The sequence below is a fragment of the Engraulis encrasicolus genome, chromosome 11 (assembly GCF_034702125.1).
Source record: "Engraulis encrasicolus isolate BLACKSEA-1 chromosome 11, IST_EnEncr_1.0, whole genome shotgun sequence".
Taxonomy (NCBI): domain Eukaryota; kingdom Metazoa; phylum Chordata; class Actinopteri; order Clupeiformes; family Engraulidae; genus Engraulis; species Engraulis encrasicolus.
Window position 1 is genome coordinate 36,352,387 of NC_085867.1, and position 12,500 is coordinate 36,364,886.

Below are 12,500 nucleotides of genomic sequence, written 5' to 3' on the forward strand. Positions count from 1 at the left end.
TGGGTTAAAATATTTTAACCCTCACATTGGGTCATTCCCCTAAACCAACTAAATGGGTCATTCTGACCCAATTTGTGTGTTAAAAGAACCCATTAAATGGGTCAGACCTGCTACCACATTATTGGGTCATATTGACTTCTTTGTTGGGTTCATACTTTAACCCAATATTGGGTATTTAAATTGCAAGGGGATTTACAAAAAAACAATTATGACTTAACATTGTTACATTAGGGTGAAATATACCAGAATTGTTGACCAATGCATTAATTAAGATCAACTTAAAAAAACAAAATACAAGAATGCATAATATTTCAGATCTTTTTTTTTATTGCTGAACAATGAAGATAATTAACAATACATTTCATAAAAGTATACTATAAAGATGCAAATCACAGCAGTGTAGCATTAACACATGATAGCATTGGAGCAATAAAACCTTAATTGAATTTACATGCATCTTTGTAGCCTCTTTGCAAAGACGGGTTATCAGCAAGACTGATCACTCATGACTGAAAAGACTCAACTACATCATAGCAACATTGCTATGACATTACCAAGAGCCTTAAGTAACAGGTTAAAACTCAGTCATTACAATATTGGTGACAGTATAGTTCAAACATAGGCTCTGCTAAACGGGATTAAAGGAAATGGTTCAGTTTTACCAATGCACCATTTGATTTCAGTGACACTGTACAATTATAGAATTTCAAAAAAATAGTTTCACCTTACCTTTTGTATAGCACACTGTAAAACAGCACATGAAAATGTTTAACCCCTTTGCAAAGAGCCCATGTGCTTTGCACAGAGAATATGTTGCTTTTTAGCTATGAGTAAACAGGCCCGCCAGCAGGTCCATCTGCACAAACAGGCTTCTCACCGTACTTTTGGTTAATTACAAAATTTACAGTGCATCCATAACTGCGCTAACAGAGTGGAGTGAACTTTTTGTCCCCAGGTTGAAATTTGTCTTGGGCTCTACAGTCACTACATTCCATACAGTACTTACATAACCAGCATATAACAGAACATAAATAAAAAAGAACATCGGAAAAACATAGAAAACATTAAAATAAAAAACATCAAAGTGTGCACTGCATGTCAATGGCATGTCCATCCGTCATAAACAGACAAGGTATTCCCTGATGGGAGGTTATCCGAATAATACATTTCAAACACAGCATGTATTCAGTCCAAAAGAACTGACAGGGATGTCGCAACACTTAGATTGACAGTTTGTACAGGACCTTGTCTCGTGATCTGGCTTGAATGACATCACTACCCTTTCAAGGACTTAAAGTAGCTGGCTTGTAGATACTCAAGGTTCACGTAGTACATGATCTCCCAAAAGCATGGTGAAGCTGCAGGTTGCATATCCCTCATGGCGGTTCTTGGCATCTCACCATAAGTCTTGAAAAAGCAAAACAAAAGAAAAGTGTTAATGATTAAGACATGGCTCTTCCATCTCAGTCATCAAACATATGGTTTAGGGAAATTATATATATATATATATATATATATATATATATATATATATATATAAATGTTATTTCTGACTTGACTGCATGTGCATTTTGGGTGCTACACGCTATGTCTGTTTTATATGTAAACAGATCATGCACTCATTAGAATTAGATGACGGACAGGGCTGGAAAAAAGAGGATGTTGGGTCCTGACAAGCCAGTGGTAGTGAGAACAATATAATTAGATGTTGAAACTAGTAGGGATTTTCCTTTAAGGTTGTGTGTGTTTATCTGTGTTTGGTGTAGAGTGGAGTGTGCACGTGCATGTTTTGTATGTGTGTGTGTGTGTGTGTGTGTGTGTGTGTGCGTGCGTGCACGCATGGGCTGTTATGCATGACATAAAAAAGATCTTACTTCCTACATCCTGATGTTTGAGGATTCCTAGGATAAGTAGTGTCGCAGACCCAGCAGAGAAGACGTCCTCTTTCATTTGTGTCCTACAGCAGAAAAAGAATGAATAACTATGAGTAATAGTAATTGGGATTTTACTGTGAAATATATAGTACAACTGGCACCCATGTTTACAATTATTGGATCATACACTCACATTTCAGTGCTGGGTTCTTCCCTCGATGCAGACACAGCTTCATACACATTAAGTGGTTTTGGTGCCAGGTCATCACGTCCATCGAGGAACGACTCCGTGCCTACCGGAATGACTGTGCCTACCAGTGCACAAAGAGGAAGACAAAAAGAAAGACAACAAGTTTGAGAGTTTGGCAGACAAATAGACAGTACATACAGTAAACCGTTGCAAAATTGTCTGAAGTGACACCAGACAGTAGGCATTCCATACACATTCACAGAATCAAAGAACAATATCAGGCCAGCTCTCATTGTGTGTGTGTGTGTGTGTGTGTGCATTAACGCCTGCTGTTGTGCATTGATATAAAAAAACTTACTTCACACATGCCGATGATATCCAAGAGCTTCTTGAATAAGTAGTGTGACCGCCGACTCAGCTGAGCAGCATTCTTCTCCTTTTACTTGTGTCCTACAGCCAAAAAATAAGCAGTTATTGTGATTTCATGGTTAAAGTAATAGGCCTACAATACAGTTGACATACACATTTATCCTGAACTGCGTTGTTGGGTCCTGACAAGCCAGTGGTAGTGAGAACAATATAATTGGATGTTGAAACTAGTAGGGATTTTCCTTTAAGGTTGTGTGTGTTTATTTGTGTGTGGTGTAGAGTGGGGTGTGCATGCGCATGTTTTGTACGTGTGTGTATGAGCATATGTGTGGTGTGTGTGTGTGTGCGCGCGTGCATGCATGGGCTGTTATGCATGACATATAAAGATCTTACTTCCTACATCCTAATGTTTGAGGACTCCTCGGATAAGTAGTGTCGCAGACCCAGCAGAGCAGAAGTACTCTTCTTTCATTTGTGTCCTACAGCAGAAAAAGAATGAATAACTATGAGTATTGTAATAGTAATTGGGATTTTACTGTGAAATATATAGTACAACTGGCACCCATGTTTACAATAACTGGATCATACACTCAACATTTCAGTGCTGGGTTCTTCCCTCGATGCAGACAGCTTCATACACATTATAGGCGAGTACATTTAGGGTTTAACCCCAAAAAAATTGATACAAAAGGTTTTTTTATGGATTCTATTACTATTGGACCTGCTAAATGACATACTAAAAATCTAGTAAAATCTGACTTTGCGAAATGAGTTTTTCAACATGGCTGCCATAGGCTTATTATAAGGGTCAAGAGACACTCCAGGTGAATAGGCCAAAAAATGTAGCTTGCCAATATCACCATGAAACTTAATCCGGTGATTACTCACATATTTGTGAGGAAAAAAAATGTATATCAAGTTTTCTGAAATGTTATGTTTTAATATGGTAATTGGACTATATCTAATTAAATATGCATTAAATTTCAAAATGCAAAACCTCAAAATCTAAAAAAGCCAAGCTCAAAATTACTCTTTTATTTTGTTTCTAGGAAGCCAGAAGATATCTTCAGAAGAGATTATGGACATCTCTTTTTGTTTTGTAGTAAATCTAAAAATCTTTGTGCAGACACACCAGCTAGCATTTTTTTTCAAAACATGATTATTTAACATCTCTCTTAGATAAATAATTGAGTTTTATGTGTCTCAAGTTCTTCCAGACATTCTGGTGGTATCATTCTTAGCATGTATCAAGGGCAAGGTCAGCTGTCCTCAAATCATAGCCTCTCCACAGAGGTGTCCTAAAGGCTGGTGCTGGGACTCCTATTTGCCATGTACACCACATCACTGGGCCATGTTATCTGTTCTCACAGCTTCTCATACTACTGTTACACCGATGAAGCACAGTTACTTTGTGCCAGATGACTCCATGGTCACACACATTTCCGCTTGCCTCTCTGAACTATCCACAAGTATGAAGGAATGCAACCTTCAGTTGAGCCTCGCCCAAATGTACTGCTGGTGATCCCAGCCAAAGATTTAGGTTGCCATGATATCGAGCTCATATGGATTCTGCTACTGTTGCCTCAAATAAGGTCACAAGAAATCTAGGTGTCATTGTTGATGACCATCTATTATTCTCTGACCACATAGCCTCAGTTTCCCAGTCATGTCCTCTTTTTCATGCCCTAATTGAATACAAGGCCCTGACCCTTGCCTATGAAGCTACAACAGGCCCTACTCTGGCTTACCCGAAAGCTATGCTAAAGCCCTATGTCCTTTCAGGACATTGTCTGTCTCCAGTACCAACCGTTTCACCTTGCCCTCTACTTACACATGTAGTAGCTACTGTCTATTCAGTTCAGCTGCTGAAAGACCCAAAATACCTAGTGACACCATGATTCATCACTGATGATGTGCCCTGACAAACAGCACATGGATATTATCATAGCAGTAGTGTCTTTATCCACCCAAACAGCACTCCAAACAAACAGATCCTGAAAACATGTTAGTTCATGCCAATGTAATTATCATGTAGTAACCTTTATTTTAAAAAACTTTGATCTTGAAAATGACACCTTTCCTGAAGTCAGATTTTCCTAGATTTTTAGTATGTTATTAAGGACACTTAGAGGTAACAAAATCAGTTCAAAAACCTTTTGTATCAATTTATTTGGGGTTAGGTATTTTTTTTCATAGATGTACTCGCCTATTAAGCTGTTTTGGTGCCAGGTCATCACGTCCATCGAGGAACGACTCTGTGCCTACCGGAATGACTCTGTGCCTACCGGTGCCCAAAGAGGAAGACAAAAAGAAAGACAACAAGTTTGAGAGTTTGGCAGACAAATAGACAGAACATACAGTAAACCGTTGCAAAATTGTCTGAAGTGACACCAGACAGTACTGTAGGCATTCCATACAAATTCACAGAATCAAAGAACAATATCAGGCCAGCTCTCATTGTGTGTGTCTGTGTGTGTGTGTGTGTGTGTGTGTGTGTGTGTGTGTGTGCAAGGGCGCCTGGAGCCGTACGGCCGTACGCACTGTGCGTACCTTCACCAGTGGAGGGAGTTTTTTTTTTTTTTTTTTAAATAAATAAATATTACGCCTATTGTGTCTTCTATGAATGTTGTGACAATGCAACATATTATACGAGAAAAAGCAGCATGAAGCAAATTAAAGAGCATAGATTATGGCTGGGCACCATTAATTTACAAAGGCAGATAGCCTGCCTTTTGCCTCTGTGCGTAAAACTCGCGCGCTCCTGGGAAAAAAAAGATACAGCAGCAAGTTCTAGTTCCATCAGCTGAATTCTAACTTGAGCGGCTACCTCCAGTCAGATAGTCCACAAATTTAAGTCTAGTAGTTCTAGTTAGCAAAGACAGCTCTCCATTTCCCACTTGGAATAACACATATGACGTGGCGTCGCTGATGGCAGAAAAATCATATAACCGAAGTCAATGTCTTGAAGGTGACAAGTTTCAAGCAGCCAAAAACCAGTTGTCATGTGGGCTAGCAAGAAGACATTGGATGGTACCAGTACAGGTAGGCTAAGCTGTTACATTCATCACTGAGCCCGCCGCGGCAAATATTATAGGGTACTTTGCTTCTGGTGTCATATTTCCTAAAGTGTTTTGGTTACCGTTCTGTGTATTGTGGCTTTCTACATAGACGGTTTTATGAGAGGTACGGAACTTTGCTTTGTACTAGCTTTGGACGGCAGGACTGACAGCTGGTTAGCTGTGTGTGCTACGCATTATGTTCGGGAAAGCATTAGTTCTAAAGCAATTCTGCATGTTTTGATGACATGCAGTTTGGGTGTTTCTAATGCGCACGTTTTCCCGTTTGCTGATATGAACAGCATTCTGCGATTTGTGTGCGAGTGCGTCGGTGGTTCTGATTTGGGATCAGCCTGGACTAACATTCGGTGCATTCCCCGGTGGGTTAACAGGCTGATGTAGTCGCTTTCTGCCTTTTCTTGCACAACGTGCCCGGGCTTTTTATGGTCCCAGCTCAGCCATGTTTGTGACGTGAACTTCATTCATGCTGCAGCAGACACCTCTGCCCCAACTTTCTACCGGAGTCGAAAAGTATAACGCTTGAAAAGTTGTATGATATGGCGTCTGTCAGTTTCATCCCCGTGCACGAGAGAGAACACAAGTGCATGCATGCAGGCCTTCGTAGTAGCATAGTCGGGGAAGTCACTTCATGTTGTAGTTTTTTTTAAATAGTAATAAGCGTATGCATGGCTGCCTGCCCCTAAAGAAGTGAAACGCCAATATAGCCAAAATAGCCAAACGTTTTTCAAAACCGTATACAACTTGTCAACGTCAACAAGTTGTTTGTTTTTTTTTTTTTTTTTGGGGGGGGGGGGTGTAGGGGTTGGTGCGTACCTTACTGGTCAAGTCTGCAGGCGCCCCTGTGTGCGTGCGTGCACGCGCATTAACGCCTGCTGTTGTGCATTGATTTAAAAAACTTACTTCATACATGTGCTGATGATATCCAAGAGCATCGCCAACCCAGCTGAGCAGCATTCTTCTCCTTTTACTTGTGTCCTACAGCCAAAAAATAAGCAGTTATTGTGATTTTATTGTTAAAGTAATAGGCCTACAATACAGTTGACATACACATTTGTCCTGAACTCAGTCACTTACATCTCTCAGACAATCCAAATCGGTTTTCATCGGTTTACTTCTTCAGTGACTTAGTTCCAGCTTCTTACACATCCAGCTGTCTTGGTAACAGGTCAGAGGAAAGACGTCCATCTTATCCAGAGCATAAGAGATTTAAAAAAACAAAAAACAAAAAACAAAAACAGACAAAACGTTACAGAGCTTTGCAGACACACCTTCAAAACATACAGGCAACCTAAATATATGAAAGGCTTTTGTCTCACTACTGTAGTGCACACAACAACTTTACATATTTCATTTACATTAACATAACAAAAATATAAACCAACCAGTCTTCGGAAATACTGCACATACTACAGAGTACAATATCACACAGTCACACTAGAACTAAACGGTCTCTGGGACAACACACGCACGATTTGCGGCTGATATCAGCTATCATGCATAGCTTGTTGAAGTAGCTGTTGCCTTATTGCCTATAGAGCTCTCTAGCCACAACTTTCTTTAAACCAGGAAACTTCCCTGTAGCGTCAACAAAGCAACAAATCCCTGCTCGTGAAAGAGAGAAATTGGCTAACTATAACCCTTCGCATTAAAGCCTTATGATTTTGGAACACAACGACAGGTGAATGTAAACAGTTCCCCACGCAGCCAGCTTCATCCGCATACGGTAATCAAACAGTTATGTAGTACACAAGCTACGACAAACAAGCAAAGCACATACGAGCCGAGATAAGAAACGTCAGTTAACACAAACAATAAACCATTGTCGCGACAACATTTTCTTGCGCAAGCAAGCTGACCAAGCACATGATGCGACTTACCACACCTAACATGCCGGTATTATGCGCGAGCTCTCCCTCTGCCTTTATCAGAGTTCGGACTCGCAGTGAGCTCAGAATATCGCAGGCGAAGTAACACAAGCACTTGCACCCACAAAACTAGTTCTAGGTGATACAAAAAAAAGAAGAAAGTTCATCGACTTCCCTGATGTAGAATTAACATGACACTTGTGGTAACCGAAGACAGTCTTCAGATGCCAGCTTGCCCCCCGAACGAAAATGCTGTCGTTATTGCATTCTAGGTTGAGTTGAGCAGGTGAAGTAGCGGCTAGATATAATTTGTGTCAGTTTAGCGTCCTGCATTAGGTATCGCCGGTGTAGTGGACACACAATCTACCTAAAAAGTATCCGCCCAACCTGACAGCCAACCATCCGTTATGAGCTATATTAAGCGAAATAACAACCAAATGAATGCCAGAAGGGCTAACATTATGACTTACGGTAGCTAACTAACCACCGTTGACAGAACACGGACGAAGGCTGGAGGAACATGTAACTTTCCAATGAAATGTAGCCTACATTTGTAAAATTCATTAAAGCAAGCATCTATATTCCCAAATCCACCACAGGGCAGCAAACCGCTGCAGTTATGACCTAGTGCTTATTCATTTGCTCCCCTTAAAAGACTAGTTAATACCGTTTCCACCTATTACTCGAAATGTGTAACTTTCTATGAAATGTGCCTTTGCTTTCCACAAACAGGAACTCACGGCTGACGCACATTTACACCGCGAAAAGCAATATTATGACAAGTTTATATACATAAAAGGCGCACACTTACCGAAACAATGCTTTCATAAGCCATCCGATGTCCTCTCTTCTGGACGTTGGTAGCCCGGTAACCGTTTTGAAAATTCAAAATTCAAATATCGTTGACAAGATAACTTAGATTACAGGGTTGAAATGACCCAGGGCCTGGGTGCTGATGTGGGTTTGGTCAATAACCCAGGTAATTGGTCAGAAAAATAACCCAATATGGGTTATATTTAACCCATTTTTTCTAGAAAAGCAATTGACCCATGGGTTTAGTCAAAGTAATAACCCAGCTCTTTTTAGAGTGTCATTTTATGAAGCATACAAATTGCCATACACACATACTCTCACGGATACTAAGAAAGACACGCACACACACACCCACGCATGCACAAACACACACATAACACACAGACACAGACACAGACACAGACACACACACACACACACACACACACACACACACACACACACACACACACACACACACACACACACACACACATACACATACACACACGGCATACAAATTCCTACTCTTCAGCAAGTCCTCTCTCTCCCACATGCACCACGCACACACACACACACACACACACACACACACACACACACACACACACACACACACACACACACACACACACACAGAGGGGAAGGGGTGTGGTGTGCTGTGGTGACGCTGACGCATACAAATTTCAGGAAGAGAGACAAATTAAGGTTGTCCTTTGCTTTTATCATCACACCTAACCTGCTCCCAGTTTGTTCCACATTCCGATCAGGCGTCCTCTACGGCCACCCTCCTTAGGGAAGGGTGGAGGGGGAGCCCGAGGTCCTTAAATTCTTTATTGGCTTGTAATATTACCTTAATGTCTGACAGCATCTGATTCAAACGGAGGCTAATGGCGAGTGATGGCGTGCCATGTTCTGTGAGGGTTGAGGGGAAATGGGAAGCACATGTGGGACTTGTGGGATATGTAGTGTAGTGCAGCGCAGAGGAGCAGGCCTGTCACCACCAGGCAAGCAGACTGGGTGATTTCCAAGGGCCCCCAACTGAAAGGGGAGCCCCTGTTAATGACTGGTTGTGCGCCTGCATTTACGCGTAAAGGTGCACTATGTAGGATCATGGCCAGAGTAGGTAATGCAACTATGCTACTCATCGAAACTGTGCTGTCTATTGCCAAATTTGATACTTTCATGAATATTTATAAGTAATAAACTAACATTTAGGCCTACTACTATGACCAAAGTACAGTAAGTTTTGCAGCTAAAAATCTATTTCTAGAAGTTTAAAATGACGGATATGGCCACCTTTTCATGTGTGAAAAATGCAATTTTCCCAGTCATAATGAATACTTACAATTTGATGGTGGTGAGTATTTGTTAAAAAGGTTAAGTTTGGGATTGGGCAGCATGAACTCTGGAAATAAAGTACTAAAAATATTACATAGTGCACCTTTAAATGGCAGCAATGACAACACTTAGCAAGTTCAATAACCGAAAGGTGTAATGCAACAGTAACTGCTATCAAAATGTCTCTGGAAGGGGCCACTCCCCTATAGTTTAAAGAGGGGGAAAAGGGTCCACCAAGTCTCTCTTTGCCAATGACCAAAAAGTGGAATTATACTGCTATCAAAATCTCTCTTGACGTGGGCCTTCCTCAATAGATTCAAAAGAGGGAAAAAGGGGGCCCCTAGTTTGCCTAGGGCCCCACAAATGCCTTGGAACGGCCCTAGCTGAGGAGAGAGGGGGCCTCGTCTCTCGTCCTGCTGTTGACGCTAAGGGGCAGTGACAGACAGGGGGAGGATGTGAGCCCTGCATGTATATAAACACAGTCACTTCTCATACTGGTGACATGTCAAAACAGCCGCGGCGTAGGCTGCCAGGGAACGGGGTCATGCATGTGCGTGAGTATATGTGTGTGTGTGTGCGTGCGCACGCGTGTGTGCACGCGTGTGTGTTTGTGTAATGTCTGTGTGTGTGTGTGTGTGTGTGTGTGTGTGTGTGTGTGTGTGTGTGTGTGTGTGTGCGTGCGTGCTTGCGTGCGTGCGTGCGTGCACGCGCGTGTACGTGTACGTGTGTGTTTCTATATGCTTGGACTTTATGCACTGTACATGTGTACTTGCATGAATGTGTCCATGTGTGTGTCATGTTATCTTGCGTCTGTGTGTGCTGTACCGAAGTGGGGAGTTGCACTTTTAGGCCACAGCCTAAACTGACGATATTCTCTATGACAGCCAAATGGAACGGGGAGCAATTTCCACAAATCCTTCAGTCAGTTCATGTAAGACGCAGAAAAGACATGAAATTAAAAGGGCAGAAAGAGGAGGGGGAAAAACTTGGCGAGGGATTGTATTGCTCAGGGTCATGTCACTCGGGTGGATAGTTCACAGAGAAGTTAACCTGTGGAAACACGCTAATGTTAGCTACGAACTGTCAAAACGCTCATTGCTCACGTCTCTTCCTGTTACCACACAAATTTGTATATATATTTTTAATAATACATTCATGGATGTGATGTGAGCAAATGAAAGTATAATTGGGGGATGTAAACAGGGTGTCTGTGTGTGTTGGAGAGGAGTTGTGAATGTAAAGTGACGCCAACCCCCCCCACACACGGAAATTACTGGAATTATCCTGACGTTGTCTGAGAAAGCAATCACGCAAAATAACAACCTTAGGGCTTAAGAACTTTATAGTGTTGTTGCAGACATGAGGTCCTAATGTGAAAGAATGTCACAGATGTCCATCTATCTATCTATCTATCTATCTATCTATCTATCTATCTATCTATCTATCTATCTATCTATCTATCTATCTATCTATCTATCTATCTATCTATCTATCTATCTATCTATCTATATATCTATCTATCTATCTATCTATCTATCTATCTATCTATCTATCTATCTATCTATCTATCTATCTATTGTGTAACCCACTAGGATGGTTACCTTGGTAACCACCTGTAGTGCTATTGCTGTCTTGGCTTCTTGTCCTTCTGGCAAACTTGTCATTGGAGTCTGAAAACGCAAAAATCTAAAGACTTAACAGGCAAAACATGTTCACGTCTAGAACGTCAGAGCGGTTCTGGTGTCTGTCCCCATACCAATTATATTCGGATCTAAAATTCATACTCTAACAGCTTATGGTGTGTTGCTTACTTACTTTCACTTATGTTGTTTACTTCACCCCACATGACAACCGGAGACGGATTATGACTCCATAGGCCTCTAGGCCAGACAACGACAACGCCCCTTCATGGCGCCGCAAGTTTCCAAAAGATTTCAGGGTTTAGTGATGATGTTATGTAAAGACCTCCCAGGTACTTGACCAGAGAGAGTAGAGAGAGAGAGGTTCCATTGGCCCATTGTTTCCTGGTTCTATTATGGCCCCCCTTAGGCAGACCTAGGCAGACCTAAGGACTGTTCTATTCATTGTAGGAGCATTATGACACGCCCCTTTAGGCAGACCGGAACCTGGTCGCGTTAGGTGCCCATAGAAACCTATTATGTTGGCATATCTCTATTAAAGAATCTCTGACTTGACTCTTGGACCCCTGGGCCTGGGCCCTATCAGCCCGAGCAGTAATATGTCGTTGATTTCCGCTAGTTCACCTGGATGAACCTCTTGACATCTATGTTGTCATCATGGTTCAGTTCAAATGTAACTTGCTGTTTCCCAAGCACTCACATTTTTGCCATTAACACATCAGTTTGAAATTTGTGGGAACGGACACCACCATGGTTATCTGATGGCCTGATCAAGCCTGCTCTGACATCCCCCTAGGTTCGTATAACAGCTGTGTGTCTGTAGGGGTGGGGTCGCATTAGCATTATAGTTAGCATTAGCATGATTAGCTAATAATTGGTCATTGATGGCCATGACTGTGACGACGCTGACATTGGCCAATATGGCTGACACACCATCCATCAGCTATTTACAGGCTGCCACCCTGACCTGAGGCCTTGCTCTTTTGGCCCTATGCCCTGCTCTCTCTCTCTCTGTCTATCTGTCTCTGTCTCTGTCTCTGTCTCTCTCTCTCTCACTCACACACACACACACACTTTCTCTCTCTCTCTCTCTCTCTCTCAAAGACTCGCTATGGTATAGGATGAATATGTAAAATAAGCTCACAGCAAAACTATGTAAGATACTTAGATACCTATGCACAACTTTTCTGGCCTCTCTCTCTCTCTCTCTCTCTCTTTCACACACACACACACACACACACACACACACACACACACACACACACACACACACACACACACACACACACACACACACACACACACACACACACACACACACACACACACACACACACACACACACACACACA

General features: G+C 41.9%; 1 long non-coding RNA gene across 1 annotated transcript; it reads right to left on the minus strand.

The window, feature by feature from the left end:
- Window positions 1–304: 304 nt before the first annotated feature.
- On the minus strand, window positions 305–2,915 carry LOC134458964 (uncharacterized). Its single transcript, XR_010036720.1, has 5 exons — window positions 2,827–2,915; window positions 2,423–2,514; window positions 2,068–2,185; window positions 1,875–1,957; window positions 305–1,407 (listed from the first exon to the last, which is right to left on the minus strand). It is a non-coding gene; the product is annotated as an uncharacterized LOC134458964 (long non-coding RNA).
- Between the last annotated feature and the right edge of the window lie 9,585 nt (window positions 2,916–12,500).